This window comes from Lathyrus oleraceus, chromosome 7 (assembly GCF_024323335.1).
Source record: "Lathyrus oleraceus cultivar Zhongwan6 chromosome 7, CAAS_Psat_ZW6_1.0, whole genome shotgun sequence".
Lineage (NCBI taxonomy): Eukaryota > Viridiplantae > Streptophyta > Magnoliopsida > Fabales > Fabaceae > Lathyrus > Lathyrus oleraceus.
The window spans coordinates 157,692,566-157,708,025 of NC_066585.1; positions in this window are offsets into that span (position 1 = coordinate 157,692,566).

Genomic DNA, 15,460 nt, shown 5'->3' on the forward strand with positions numbered 1-15,460 from the left:
ATGAAAATATTCATGAATTTCACATGAGTATCCTTGAAATAGCCAATGCTTCTGGAGCTTTGGGAGAGAAGATGACAGATGAAAAGTTAGTAAGGAAAATACTCAGATCACTCCCTAAGAGATTTGCTATGAAAGTAACAGCTATAGAAGAATCTCAAGACATTTCTAATATGAGAGTTGATGAGCTAATTGGATCCCTCCAAACATTTGAGATGGGAATATGTGATGGATCTGAAAAGAAAGACAAGAGCATAGCCTTCATGTCAAACACTAAAGAGGAGGATGAGGAAGGTGGTCAAGATACTGATGAAGACCTGGCAAAAGAGGTAGCAATGCTGGGAAGACAGTTTAACAAACTGATAAAAAGGATTGATGTGAGATCCAATGTCAAGAACATCGCGTCTGACATCAGTAAACCCAATAGTTCTGGCAGAAGAACAAGGTCTGAAGAAAAGCCCAAAGAAGTTCAGTGCTATGAGTGTAATGGGTATGGTCATATTAAAACTGAATGTAGGACCTATCTCAAGAAACAAAAGAGGAGTCTTGCTGCTTCTTGGTCTGATGGAAGTGAAACAGAAGAAGCTGCAAATCATGTAAATGCTCTGACAGGAAGATGGGGTTCTGATGAAGACTCAGGAGATGATGAAGTAACCTTTGAAGAGTTGCGCCACAAAAGTGCAGGAGTGTGCAGACAAGTTGAAACTCAGAGGAAAACGATTGCTCAGCTGGAAAATGAAAAGGAAGAGTATGTTGAAACCATCTCCAAGTTAAAAACTGAAGCAGTGCTCCTAAAGTCCAAATTAGAAGACATGACCAAGTATGTAAGAATGCTTAACAATGGATCTGACATCCTAGACAAGATTCTCCAGACTGGTCAAATAAAAGGGGACAAATCTGGCATTGGATTCAATGAATCTAAGACTGAGTGCAGTTACACTGAGTGCAAACCAAAATCCAAACCTAAGTACAGCAATTCCATACACAAACCTGAGATGTCATATCACATGTCTCAACATCAGAAGGGAAAACAACAAAAAGGAAAACATCACAAATGGAGATGCCACTACTGTGGAAAATTTGGCCATCTAAAGCCCTTTTGCTATAAGTTATATGGTTATCCTACCCCTGAGCAGACTCAATATCAATCAAGATCTAAAACTCACAGGGCTGTCAACAAAAAGCAATGGGTTCCTAGAACAAAGGTAACAAGTCTAATAGCTCACACTTCCTTTAGAGTATCAACCAAAGAAGATTGGTATTTTGACAGTGGTTGCTCCAGACATATGACTGGGAACAAAAATCTGCTAACTGAACTTCATCCTCATGCCATGAGTTATGTTACCTTTGGTGATGGTGCAAAGGGTGAAATTAAGGGAATGGGTAGACTAGATTGCCCTGGAGTACCTGACCTTGACAATGTCCTACTTGTTAAGGGATTAACTGCTAATCTTATAAGCATTAGTCAACTGTGTGATCAAGGTCTGAATGTGAACTTCACCAGAACTGAATGTCTGATTACTAACAAGGAAAATGAAGTGATCATGAAGGGAGTTAGGTCCAAAGACAACCGCTACATGTGGAGCTCTCAAGAAACGGGATATTCTTCAATGTGTAGCTTAGCCAAAGAGGAAGAAGTGAAGATATGGCATCAAAGATTGGGCCACCTGCATCTTAAAGGTATGAAGAGGACCATATCAGTTGAAGCTGTTAGAGGAATTCCCAACTTAAAAATTGATGAAGGAAAAATCTGTGGAGAATGTCAAATTGGAAAACAGACAAGGATGTCACACTAGAGGCTCAGACATGACACCACGACCAAAGTCTTGGAACTCCTCCACATGGACTTGATGGGACCCATGCAAGTAGAAAGCCTTGGTGGGAAGAAGTATGCATATGTGGCGGTGGATGATTTCTCCAAATACACCTGGATCAACTTTATAAGAGAAAAATCTGATGTATTTGAAGTCTTTAAGGATCTTTGTCTGAAACTTCAAAGGGAAAAAGAAAGTCCTGTTATCAAAATTAGAAGTGATCATGGGAAGGAGTTTGAGAACAACAAATTTGCTGAATTCTGCTCTTCAGAAGGAATACATCATGAGTTCTCATCTTCCATCACTCCCCAGCAAAATGGTATGGTGGAAAGAAAAAATAGGACTCTTCAAGAATCAGCCAGAGCTATGATTCATGCTAAGAAACTACCCTACCATTTTTGGGCTGAAGCCATGAACACAGCCTGCTATGTTCACAACAGAGTGACATTAAAGAAAGGGACTCCCACAACCCTTTATGAAGTCTGGAAAGGAAGAAAACCTACAGTCAAATACTTTCATGTATTTGGTAGCAAATGCTATATCTTGGTTGATCGTGAGCAAAGAAGGAAGATGGATCCCAAAAGTGATGAAGGAATATTTTTGGGCTATTCAACAAACAGCAGAGCCTACAGGGTCTTCAATTCCAGAACTAATGTGTTGATGGAATCCATTAATGTTGTGGTTGATGACCAACAGACTGATGTCACAGACGATGTCGAGACATCTCTGAATGATTCTCCAGCTGACTTCTCAGACAAAAATAAGGAAGAAGAACCTCCTCAAGCTGAACCTGAAGATGACAAAATCAACAAGGGACCCTCTATCAGAATTCAGAAGGATCATCCCAAGGATCTTATCATAGGAGATCCAGATAAAGGAGTCACTACTAGATCAAGGGAAGTAATCTCACATGGTTGCTTTGTGTCAAAGATTGAACCCAGAAATATCAAGGAAGCCTTGACTGATGAGTTCTGGATCAATGCCATGCAAGAAGAGTTAGGCCAATTTAAGAGGAATGAAGTATGGGAATTGGTTCCTAGACCTGAAGGAGTAAATGTCATAGGTACAAAGTGGGTATATAAGAATAAATCTGATGAACAGGGGGTTGTTACTAAAAACAAAGCTAGATTAGTAGCTCAAGGATATACTCAAGTTGAAGGAGTTGACTTTGATGAAACTTTTGCTCTTGTAGCTCGCCTTGAGTCCATTAGATTATTGCTTGGAGTGGCATGTATTCTGAAATTCAAAATGTTTCAAATGGATGTAAAAAGTGCCTTTCTAAATGGCTACCTAAATGAAGAAGTATATGTTGAACAACCTAAAGGATTCACAGATCCAAATCTTCCACAACATGTGTACAGATTGAAGAAAGCCCTCTATGGGTTGAAGCAAGCTCCCAGGGCTTGGTATGAGAGACTCACAGTGTTCCTCACTGATAATGGATACAGTAAAGGAGGTATTGACAAAACTCTGTTTGTGAAGAATGAAGGAGGGGAGCTCATGGTGGCACAAATATATGTAGATGACATTGTATTTGGTGGAATGTCAGAACAGATGGTTGAACATTTTGTTAGACAAATGCAATCTGAGTTTGAGATGAGCCTTGTTGGAGAACTGACCTACTTTCTTGGGCTACAAGTCAAACAGATGGAAGACTCTATCTTTTTATCTCAAAGCAAGTATGCCAAGAACATTGTGAAGAAGTTTGGCATGGAGAATGCAATCCATAAAAGAACACTTGCTCCTACACATGTAAAAATCTCCAAAGATGAAAATGGTGTCAGTGTAGATCAAAGTCTATACAGAAGCATGATAGGCAGTCTGCTATATCTCACAGCAAGCAGACCTGACATTGCATTTGCTATTGGTGTGTGTGCTAGATATCAAGCTGAACCAAAAGTCAGTCACATAAACCAAGTGAAGAGAATACTGAAATATGTCAATGGCGCCAGTGACTATGGGATGTTATATACTCATGGATCTGGATCTATGTTGACTGGATACTGTGATGCTAACTGGGTTGGGAGTGCTGATGATAGGAAGAGCACATCAAGAGGATGTTTTTTCTTAGGGAACAATCTGATTTCATGGTTCAGCAAGAAACAGAATTGTGTATCTCTATCCACTGCTGAAGCTGAATAGATAGCAGCTGGAAGTAGTTGTTCTCAACTGGTCTGGATGAAACAAATATTGTCTGAATACAATGTCACACAAGACGTCATGACATTGTACTGTGATAACCTGAGTGCTATAAATATCTCCAAGAATCCTATTCAGCACAGCAGGACAAATCACATTGATATTAGGCATCACTTCATCAGAGAACTTGTGGAAGAGAAGATCATAGCATTGGAGCATGTTCCTACAGAGAGGCAATTAGCTGACATATTCACAAAAGCTTTGGATGCCAATCAATTTGAATGTTTAAGAGGAAAATTGGGGATTTGTGTGTATGAGAATCTATAGCAATCAAAGGAGTTTGTGGATAGTTCTCACAAAAAGAGTATGGAGTTTTGTGAGGTATGGTGTAGTGAAGGATGTGATGGGTGTGAAGATGCAATGAGAATTGGTCACCTTTGGTCAATTTTGACTAAAAAGGGGGAGAAGTATGTGGAGTTGGGAGCTGGAGCTATGAAGACTTGTATGTAGCTGAACTGAAGGACAACTATTATTGAAGGAAGTGCACAGGTGTTAAAACAGAATGTTGTTCTGTTTACAGATGTCAAAGAAGATGTCTGAGATGGTGCACAGGTGTTGATGTTGAAGACTTGTATCAGAATGACATTCTGGCTGGTACAGGTGCTAGAGTTACAGTAGCTGTCATGTTCATGGAAGATGTGTGATGTATGCACAGATTTAGGGGGAGAAGGAGTACCCTTGTGCATTTGTGTGTCTTACTAGTTGCATCCGTAACTAGTAATTCTGTTTTTGTTACACAGATTTAGAGGGAGGAGAAGTACCCTTGTGCATGTGTGTATTACTAGTAGCTATAACTAGTAATTGTATTTGCTTCTGCTGCTATTTAAACTACTGTTATGTTGTTTAACTGCTGATAGTTTACCTTGTGAACAAAAAGGACAGATATATGTTTTAGCCAAAATTTGCCAAAGGGGGAGTTTGTTGATTCTAAGTGTTGGCAGCAAATTTGGTAAAACAAAGAGTGTTCACAAGATGTTATGTGTGATGTCTTAATATGATATATCCTATGTACCTGCTGGAGTTCAAGATCATGTTCAGGCAGGATTGTTTCAGAATGCCACATACAATGCCATGGCTTCTGATATTGGATGTACCTGCTGAAGCTTAAATGAAAGACATGTTCATGCAGGATTGTTTCAGATGACATACACAAGGTCATGACATCTGATATGGTTGTACCTGTTGGAAGTTATAAAAGGAATTATTGGATTATGCAGGATTTCTCCAGGATGTCAGACCCGATGTCATGACATCCTGTACACAGAATATTCAATGTGAATGTCTGGTGTTTTGTGATTGCACAATTAATGGCAATCTTTGTATGATTGAAGATCTGATTAGCTGGCGCATTCAATCATGGATTACAACCTGATTTACTTATTTTCCAAGGAGATCTAACCAGCTGTTATAAAAAGATTTGATTGGAAAATAGATTTAGGGTTTTTAAGATGTCCAAGCCCAGCTGAATGCTTTTATAAAAAGGGACTTAGAAAACCTGTTTGACAACACAACCAATATTAAGCGAAATATAGAGAGAGAGCTAGGGTTTGTGTTCTGTTTCGTGAGACTTATAGGTCATTCAAGTCATCCATTGATGATTGAATTGGACTAATTTGTAGTTGTAATTTGTCACTCATCCTGTTGGCAGATGTTGTTATCAAAGTATGATATCGAATATCGAACTCAGAAAGCGATCATTTGGCTGTATGATTTTCCTGATGAAGAGATCTTGTACATGAAAATGAAAGATTGTGATGAACCATTGCTTGAAGAAGGGCCAGAACCTTGTTCCCGTTGGGGCATGGTATTCGATGGAGCTGTTGATCAATATGGTAATGGTATTGGGGCAGTGATTATTACTGCTCAAGGCACGCATTTTCCATTTACAACTAGATTGACTTTCAAGTGTACAAATAATATGCCATAATATGAAGCTTGTATTATGGGGCTCGAAAGAGGCCATTGATCTCATAATCAAGCATTTAGATGTCTTTAGAGATTCAGCTTTGGTTGTGAATCAGATCAAAGGTGAATGGGAGACGAATCAACCTGGTTTAATACCATATAGAGATTATGCGAGGAGGATTTCAACTTTCTTTACAAAAGTTGAGTTTCATCATATCCCTAAAGATGAAAACCGGATGGCAGATGCTCTTGCAATGTTGGCATCAATGATTGTAGTAAAATATTGGAATAAAGTTCCCAATTTGACTGTAATGCGTCTTGATAGGCCAATACATATGTTTGCTGTTGAAGAAGTCAAAGATGAGAAACCGTGGTATTATGACATCAAGTGTTTCCTCCAAAGTCAGATTTACCCGTATGGGGCATCATTGAAAGATAAGAAGACTTTGAGAAGATTAGCCAATAATTTCTACCTGAATGGTGATATACTGTACAAGAGAAACTTCGACATGGTTTTGCTCAGATGCGTGGATAGACACGAAGCAGACTTATTGATGACTGAAGTGCATGAAGGTTCCTTTGGTACTCATTCCAATGGACATGCAATGGCGAAGAAGATGTTGCGAGCATGTTACTATTGGCTGACAATGGAATCTGACTGTTGCAAGTTTGTGAAGAAATGCCACAAATATCAAATATATGCAGATAAGTTTCATGTTCCTCCGACACTATTGAATGTTATTTCTTCCCCATGGCCCTTCTCCATGTAGGGAATTGATATGATTGGGATGATTGAGCCCAAATCTTCAAATGGACATTGTTTCATTTTAGTGGCAATTGACTACTTCACAAAATGGGTTAAAGCGACATCATATGCAAATGTAACCAAGCAAGTTGTTGTAAGTTGAGTACCCCACCTTGGGGCAACTTATGCAAAAATTAGGGATTATGGCAAGTAACTGCATTCTGCTGATCTTCAAATTTTGGAAAAACTTTAAGCACAAGGGTTGACATCGATTCATCATCCCGGTAACAGTCAAGAGCATAACGGACATCAAAAGTTGGTAGAAGGATTAAGGATCATTTGTATTAAATGTAACCCTTTTCCATGTAAATTACCATTTTCAACTTTGTAAAAATCTATGGAGTCTTGTCATTTACAGATTACCATTCTATTAAATAAAATTGAGCTTTTATCCAATTATTTATACTCTTATTTACTTCAGCCAATAGTTTTAAATTTTATTATGATCATTTTTGAAATTAAAATCTTTAATCAAAATCATTTTCTTAAACATATAAAAGCAAGTATTTTTCAAAGCAATTAAAAAGTATTGATTCTAAGTGTTGGCAGCAATTTTGGTAAAACAAAGAGTGTTCACAAGATGTTATGTGTGATGTCTTAACATGAGATATCCTATGTACCTGCTGGAGTTCAAGAACATGTTCAGGCATGATTGTTTCAGAATGCCACATACAATGCCATGGCTTCTGATATTGGATGTACCTGCTGGAGCTTAAATGAAATACATGTTCATGCAGGATTGTTTCAGATGACATACACAAGGTCATGACATCTGATATGGTTGTACCTGCTGGAAGTTATAAAAGGAATTATTGGATTATGCAGGATTTTTCCAGGATGTCAGACCCGATGTCATGACATCCTGTACACAGAACATTCAGTGTGAATGTCTGGTGTTTTGTGATTGCACAATTAATGGAAATTTTTGTATGATTGAAGATCTGATTAGCTGGCGCATTCAATCATGGATTACAACCTGATTTACTTATTTTCCAAGGAGATCTAACCAGCAGTTATAAAAAGATTTGATTGGAAAATAGATTTAGGGGTTTCAAGATGTCCAAGCCCAGCTGAATGCTTCTATAAAAAGGGACTTAGAAAACCTGTTTGACAACACAACCAATACTGAGCGAAATATATAGAGAGATTTAGGGTTTGTGTTTGTTTAGTCGTGAGACTTGTAGGTCATTCAAGTCATCCATTGATGATTGAATTGGACTGATTTGTGGTTGTAATTTGTCACTCTAAAGCTGTTAAGCAAGAGTGTGTGTCATCTTGATCAAAGTTGTTAAGCAAGATCAAGAGTGTGTCTTCTTGATTGAAACTGTGAAGTAAAATCAAGAGTGTGTTATTGAAAAGTGTTTTCTTTTCTCAAGGGATTGTTGTTTAAAATCACTGGTGTATGATTGTAAGGAAGTGGGTGGGTTCTCATATCTAAGAGTGCTTAGGTAGAAATTGCACGGGTAGAGATTAGGTGAGAAAGACTGTAACTTGTTGAAGTGTACGGAGAGTCTTTGAACTGATTCTATTTTAGTGAATTTCCTTCCTGGCTTGGTAGCCCCCAGATGTAGGTGAGTTGGACCGAATTGGGTTAACAATTGCTTGTGTATTTTGCATTACTATTCTCTATCTTTATTCTGTTTGCATCACTCAGATATTAGTACCGTGACATTACTTTCGACATTTCATATCTGATACCAGAATTTCACAAAGAAGTATCAACAGCATTTCAAAGAGCAACAAGTCTTAAGTGTGAAGCATTAAGGGTTCCCAAAGCAGTTAACCCTTCGGGTATCCTTAGCCGAGTTTGTTGACCCGGTTCCCCTGCGGAGTTGTGTTTGATCCCCAGTGGAGCTTTGTTTCCTTTCCAGCTAAGTTGGTTGATTCAGCTCCCTACGATGTGTTATTTCCCCGACAGAGTTTCTGCTTCCCCCGACTGAATTTGTGTATTCCTCAGCAGTTTTGATCCTCAACAGAGTAATTAGACTCCCCAATAGATCACGTTGGTTTCTCCACCAATCGCCATCCGACTTGCTCCCAGCCAGATTTTCCTCCTGGTTTCTGAACAACTACTTATGTTTATCCTCAGTATGGTTATCTCCCATTTTGATATGGTGTTAACCTAAAATTCCTTGCAGATTTGATAAAATTTCCTCTCCTCAGCGGATCTCCTCCTTCCTCAGCTAGAGTTGAGCCTTTGGATCGTTGATCTCTCTCTCTCTCTCTCTCTCTCTCTGTTTTCCAGTAGTTATCTCCCTCTTTTTGTGGATTGGCCGAGGATTGTATCGATGATTCAAATTCTTTGCGACATCTTTGTATCCTTTGTGATCGTTTTGTCAACATAATAATCATATATACATATACACTCATTTAATTTCATAATTTCATAATTGCATCATCATATTTGATTAATTTATTTGAGATTCTTATTCTCTGTTATGGCGGTACTTTATCCCCATACAAATTCGGTGTCTGTCCCCCCTCAATTGTAGAAAGTCAGCCCCTTAGGCAGAAAGACTTTAACCTTTCTCCTTTTCCCCACTGAGTTATTTTCTCGTGGATGATTATTACTTCAACTTCATCCCCAATTGATTATCTGGATGGAATTGCTCCTCTTGAGTTATATCCTCATTGGGTTGAGTCTTGATTGACTGTTTCTTTCTAGCTCTTGCCTAGATAGATGCTTTGAGTCTCCTAAGAGCTTATTACCCAGTAACTGGTAATATTCTTCTTAGTTTGCAGTTTGTTACTTCTTGCCCAATACATGGCAAAAGTATCCCTGTTTTTCCAGCAGTAGAGTCCCTAGTGGATTCGTTTTTCTTGATTCCGCAAGAAGTATATCCTTAATATGTTCACCCTAATCGGTGACGGATATCTTTCTTTCCCCTGCGTGAGTTTATCCTTGATATGTTCATCCTAACTGATGACGGATGCTCTCATTTTTGGTATTCTACCCAGTAAAAAGGTAGTTGTAATCCCTATTTTGTTCCCCAGAGAGTTAATCCTTGATATGTTCATCTTAACCGATGACAGATTTCCTTCTCCTTGTGGTATTCTACCCAGTAATCGGTAGTTGTAAACCCTATTTTCTCCCACAGAGTTTATCCTTGATATGTTCACTTTAACCAGTGACAGATACTCTCTCTTGGTATTCTATCCAGTAACTGGTAGATGTAATTCCTATTTTTCTCCTCACAGAGTCTATCCTTGATATGTTCATCCTAACCGGTGATGGATTTTCTCTTTGATGGTATTCTATCCAGCATTCAATAGATGTAATTCCTACTTTTTGTTCAGTTGGTGTATCCTTGAGATGTTCATCCTAACCGGTGACGGGTATCCTCTTTGACATTCCCAGGCAAGTCTATTCTTGATATGTTCATCCTAACCGATGACGGGTTTTCTTTCCTATTGAGTTTATCCTTAATATGTTCATCCTAACCGATAATAGATACTTTCACCTTTGGTCTTCTGCCCAATAACTGGTAGTTGTAAATCCTATTGTTCTGCAGTTTTCCCCAGCAAGGCTATTCTTACCCAGTAGTCGGTAATGAATACTCCCTCCTGGTGGTTCCCAGTGAGTCATCCTTGATATGTTCATCCTAACCGGTGGCGAGTGTCCTCTTTGTCAGATCTTTATTATCTCCATACCCAGTAATAGGTAGTGGATAATAAATTTATGTTCCTCCTGCGTTGAAGTTTATCTTCCCTAGTCGAGTTGAACGTGCATTTCCTTAGTGAAATCGCTTTTCCTACATGATCCAAGTACTTTAGTGTTATCCTGATCTACTCGTATCCCCTGCAGATGTTTTATTTCCCTGGATGAGTCTTTCCATTTTGTATGGAATTCCTCTAGTCCCCCAGCAGTTTTAAGTCGTAATCTGGCCTACGCATATCTTCTTTTCCCCCCAGAGTCTCTGTCTCCCCGGTGAGTTTTCCTTACGGAATACATTATACTCCTGCGGACTTTCGGTCTCTCTGATTTCCTTTCCTTTCTGCCAATATTTCCCCATAGAGAATCTACTTTTACATTCATATCATATGCATCATGAGGTCTCTTAGGGACCAAAATTTGTCTCTATGTTGTTATTTAAGCCCATTCTACTGAGTCAAGCCGAAGAATTTAACCTTCACCTCCTCAGTTAGAATGTCCTTAAATAGGGGCAGCTAAAAGATCCCAATTTTGACCCTAAGATCCCTCATGCAAATTCATCATATGCATTAGCAATGAGATCATACCTTGGAATCCTCCTTACCCCTCTTTCATTGGGTTTGTTTTGGGAGAGATCACCAAGCACCATGTGATTATATCATACTTGTATTTTATCATTTTACTAACCAAAATATCAAAAATATGTCTTTGTATTTGCCTAACTCTTTTGTGGGTAGGGCATGATCACCATTGATCTATCAAGTTCATATATAGGGTTTGAGACCCTCATGACAAAGAGCACGACCATGAATTGATCCAAGAATGGTTATGAGCATCATATATGAGTTCCTTTGATCTCTACATGTCATATTGATCAAGTTTTCTTCAAGAGTTTGAGGGTGATTTGCCTTGGAAGGTTTTTTTACCGAGATAACCCACTTTTTCGAAAAAAATCCCAAAATACCCCACTTTTCAGGAAAATTCCCAAAATACCCCACTTTTAGGAGGAGGCGCCAATTAGATTGGTGACCCCTCTTAAAAATTGCAAGGAGGCGCCAATTGGATTGGCTAGGGCACCTGCCCTAGCCAATCCAATTGGCGCCTATGTGTAATTTTTAAGAGGGGGCGCCAATCCAATTGGCGCCTCCCTTAAAAAAGCCTCAAATGAAAAAACCTCCAACATGAAAGTTGTAGATGTTTTCAAGACAATGAATTTGGATATAAATTTTGCATCAAATGGATTTTTTATGAGAAATTTATGGGCAGTTGAAGTTGGACTTCTGAGTTTTTCAACTGTTATCTGACCTATAATGTTTTGTAGCATTGCTTGTGTTTATTTTAGGAATATGAATTTTTGTCCAACATAACATTTGAAGTAGACATCTTATATTTTCCAATGCACTTGGTCCCACTCCAAAATAATTAAAACTGAGTGAGTTAGGTCTTTGCGAACTTGACCCAAAATTAGGGTTTATGTCAAAACATGAGTATGTGAATTTTGCCAAAAGGGACCAACTTCAAGCCCTTCTGTTTGAATGATAAAATCCTCAAATGACAAAACCCTCAACATAAAAGTTGTATATCTTTTCAAGATAATGAATTTGGACTAAAGTTTTGCATCATTTGCAATTTTTATGAGAAAGGTATGGGCACCTGAACTTGGACTCTTTGACATTTTAACTATTATCTGACCTATAATGTTTTGTATTATTGCATGTGTTTGTGTTAGAGTTATGAATTTTTGTCCAACATAACAAGTGAAGTAGACATCTTAAAATTTCCAATGCACTTGGTCCCACCTCAAAATAATTAAAAATGAGTGAGTTAGGTCCTTGCGAACTTGACCCAAAATTAGGGTTTCTGTCAAAACATGTGTATGTGAATTTTGCCAAAAGGGACCAAATTCAAGCCCTTCTGTTTGAATGATAAAAGCCTTAAATGACAAAACCTTCAACATAAAAGTTTTAGATCTTTTCAAGATAATGAATTTGGACAAAAGTTTTGCATCATTTGCATTTTTTATGAGAAAGGTATGGGCACCTGAACTTGGACTCTTTGACATTTCATATGTTATCTGACCTATAATGTTTTGTATTATCATATGTGTTTATTTTAGAATTATGAAATTTTGTCCAACATAACAATTTAAGTAGACATCTCAATGGAGTTTCAGTCAAAACATGTGTATGTGAATTTTGCCAAAATGGAGTTTAGACAAAGAAACCTAATGTTTGGAGTTTACACAAAGATAAATTTGATATAATACGAATTGATATTAATAAAATTTGGATTTTACACAAAGAATCCTAATGGTGATGACCGGGATCACCTAACCGACCTCCGGTCCCACATCCCCTAGCTACCCTAATCCTTGGCCCTAACCCACGTTGACGATTCTGCATCGGTGTTTGTTCATCTGATGGTCCAGGAGCGTCATTACCTCCTACAGGAGAAGATCCGTTGAGGTATTCAGCCAACTCAGCATAGTCTTCAGTATTCAATGATGGTGTACCGGCGTAGCTGAGCTCATGACCCATGCCAGAGAAGTTGGGTTGACTCATGGATGGGCGACCGGGATGGTTGAAGGGAGACATGGGTGTGAATGATGGGTCTAGGAACGGTTGGAAAGGTTGTTGGGGTGTTTGGAAGAGATATGGTTGTGGGATGTTTTGGTATTGTGATGTTTGGGGTTCTTGGCTACGGTAGGAGGAGGGGCGGTTAGTGTTTTGGCTAAGGCGACTTTGGTAGGGTGATGGTGTGGGTGCGAAGCGATGTTCGATCTGAGGTTGATGGTCCATTTGTTGGTGGTGGTATGAGGGATGTTCTTGGTATTGGGGTTGGGTGAATGGCATGTTTTGGTTGTATGTTTGTGTGTTTGTGGAACAAAAAGTTTGACGGATAGGTGGTTATGAGTAACCGGGCTGAGAATGTTGTTGGGGGTTAGATGTTGATCCTTCTTGTGTGTAACTTGTCTGGCGTGGGTCGTAGAGGTACATATCATCGGTGATGAATTGAAATCCAACTGATCTATACCAAGCCATATAAGTACGACTTGGTTTTACCTCATTTGGCATGACTGCGTCAGTTAAGACATGGTCATGACGGTGCTTCCACTTGCGACACTCTGATCTTGCGAAGGTTTGCCAAGGGTTGTAGTTCCATTGGTCGTTCACTTTACGCATATGCCATTCTCCTAGGCTAGCTGGGGGGTCTGGGATATTCTGGACCATACCGAACTGCAGCTTCACATGATCGGTGTTGTGCATCTCCACTGTTGTGAACCGTATTATCGGTGTGCATGTTGTCCATACGGCTGCGTCTTCAGGGTTGACCTGATGCTCATGATCCATATTAAGGTATGGACGCCAAATGAACTGAAATGTTAAAGACGATAGGATTTAAATCAATGTAGAAAAAGTCAACATAATATGACGAAAACAGCACATCCAGAAAATGTAGATGTGTCTTTGTGGGAGTTTTTGCACAACGAACTATAGAGATAGGCTAGACATGCGGATCCCCAACTATAACTACCTATTCTATCTATATGTCTAAGTAAAGGTAAGTACATAATATGCATGCTAGAACCACTACCTTCGGGAAATAAAAAGGATCCTAGTAACAACATAATGTAACATCTAGTTTTGATTATTCGAGCATCTTCGGTAGAATGCTCATCTAAATATAAACTATTATAATATGACTTTAGGCGTGAGAGTAGTATACCTTGACCTCTAGCATTATCATCTAACAAATCAGTGTCTAAAAGCCCCATGCAAATTGAATTTGCATAGTTGGTCTTACCATTAACAGCTTTGCCTTCAATTTGTAGTCCTAAAAGCATGTAGACGTCTTCTAACGTCACGATACACTCACCGGTTGGAAACCAAAATGTGTGTGTCTCTGGCCTCCATCTTTCGCATAAGGCTAGAATGAACTTGTTATCTATAGACCAAGACATAATCTTGCTAATGTGACCAAAACCGGCGAGTTCAACATAAGGTTGAATCATCGGGTCCATTGGGACAAATTCGTGGACTCGAGTTCGAAACCTTGATACATCCTATAATAGAAATAATATAACACTTGACTAAGTTGGTATTTCAAAATAAAATGGGGTTGGTGGAGATGAAACATAAAAAATTAGTATAAGAAAAAACTTACGTATGTTGCGATGTTTGCAACTGTTCCTCTGTGTGCTTCGCCCATTGTGAGTAAAGACATATTGTTGGGGAGTTGGTGTAGATGAAATTGGAAGATTTTGTTGAAGATGAAATTGTAAAAGAAGTAATGTAGATGAAGTAGTGAGAATGTTGGTGTGGAAGAATTGTTGAAGGAGTGGATGAATTTATAGGCAAATGGAGGAGAGCATAAAAAATTATGTTTGCATGGTGTCTCCACCTCATTTGGCGACCATGTACAATAATAAAGAGGGGGCGCCATTCAAATTGGCGACACCATAGGGTACATGCATGCAAGGCTAGTTCTGAATGCTTGGTTTCGAGGACTGACTCCATGGGGGCGCCATTCAAATTGGCGACCATGTACAAGCCTTAAGTGTAGGCGCCAAACCAATTGGCGCCACCATCTGCATGTCTGACACGTGGCATTGTTGTCTCCTGCATGCTGAACAACTCACTTATGGATGACTTGCATGATTGACACATCATCTCTGACCATCTTAGGTGTCCGACACGTGTCTGTCTTGTCTCCTGCATGCTGATGACTAGCTTCTTGATAGCTTGCATGGTTGACACATCATGTCTGACCATCTTAGGTGTCCGACACGTGGTTGTCTTGTCTCCTGCATGCTAATGACTAACTTCTTGATAACTTGACTGGTTGACACATCAACTCACACTGTCTTGCGGGATTGACACATCATCTCAGACACGTGGCTCTCTAGTATCCTGCATGATGAAGACTCACTTCTTGATAGGTTGCCTATCTGACACATCAACTCACACTGTCTTGCCTGGTTGACACATCATCTCAGAACTGTCTTACATGTCCGACACATGGCTATCTTGTCTCCTGCATACTGAAGAGTCACTTCTTGATAGCTTGCCTGGTTGACACATCAACTCA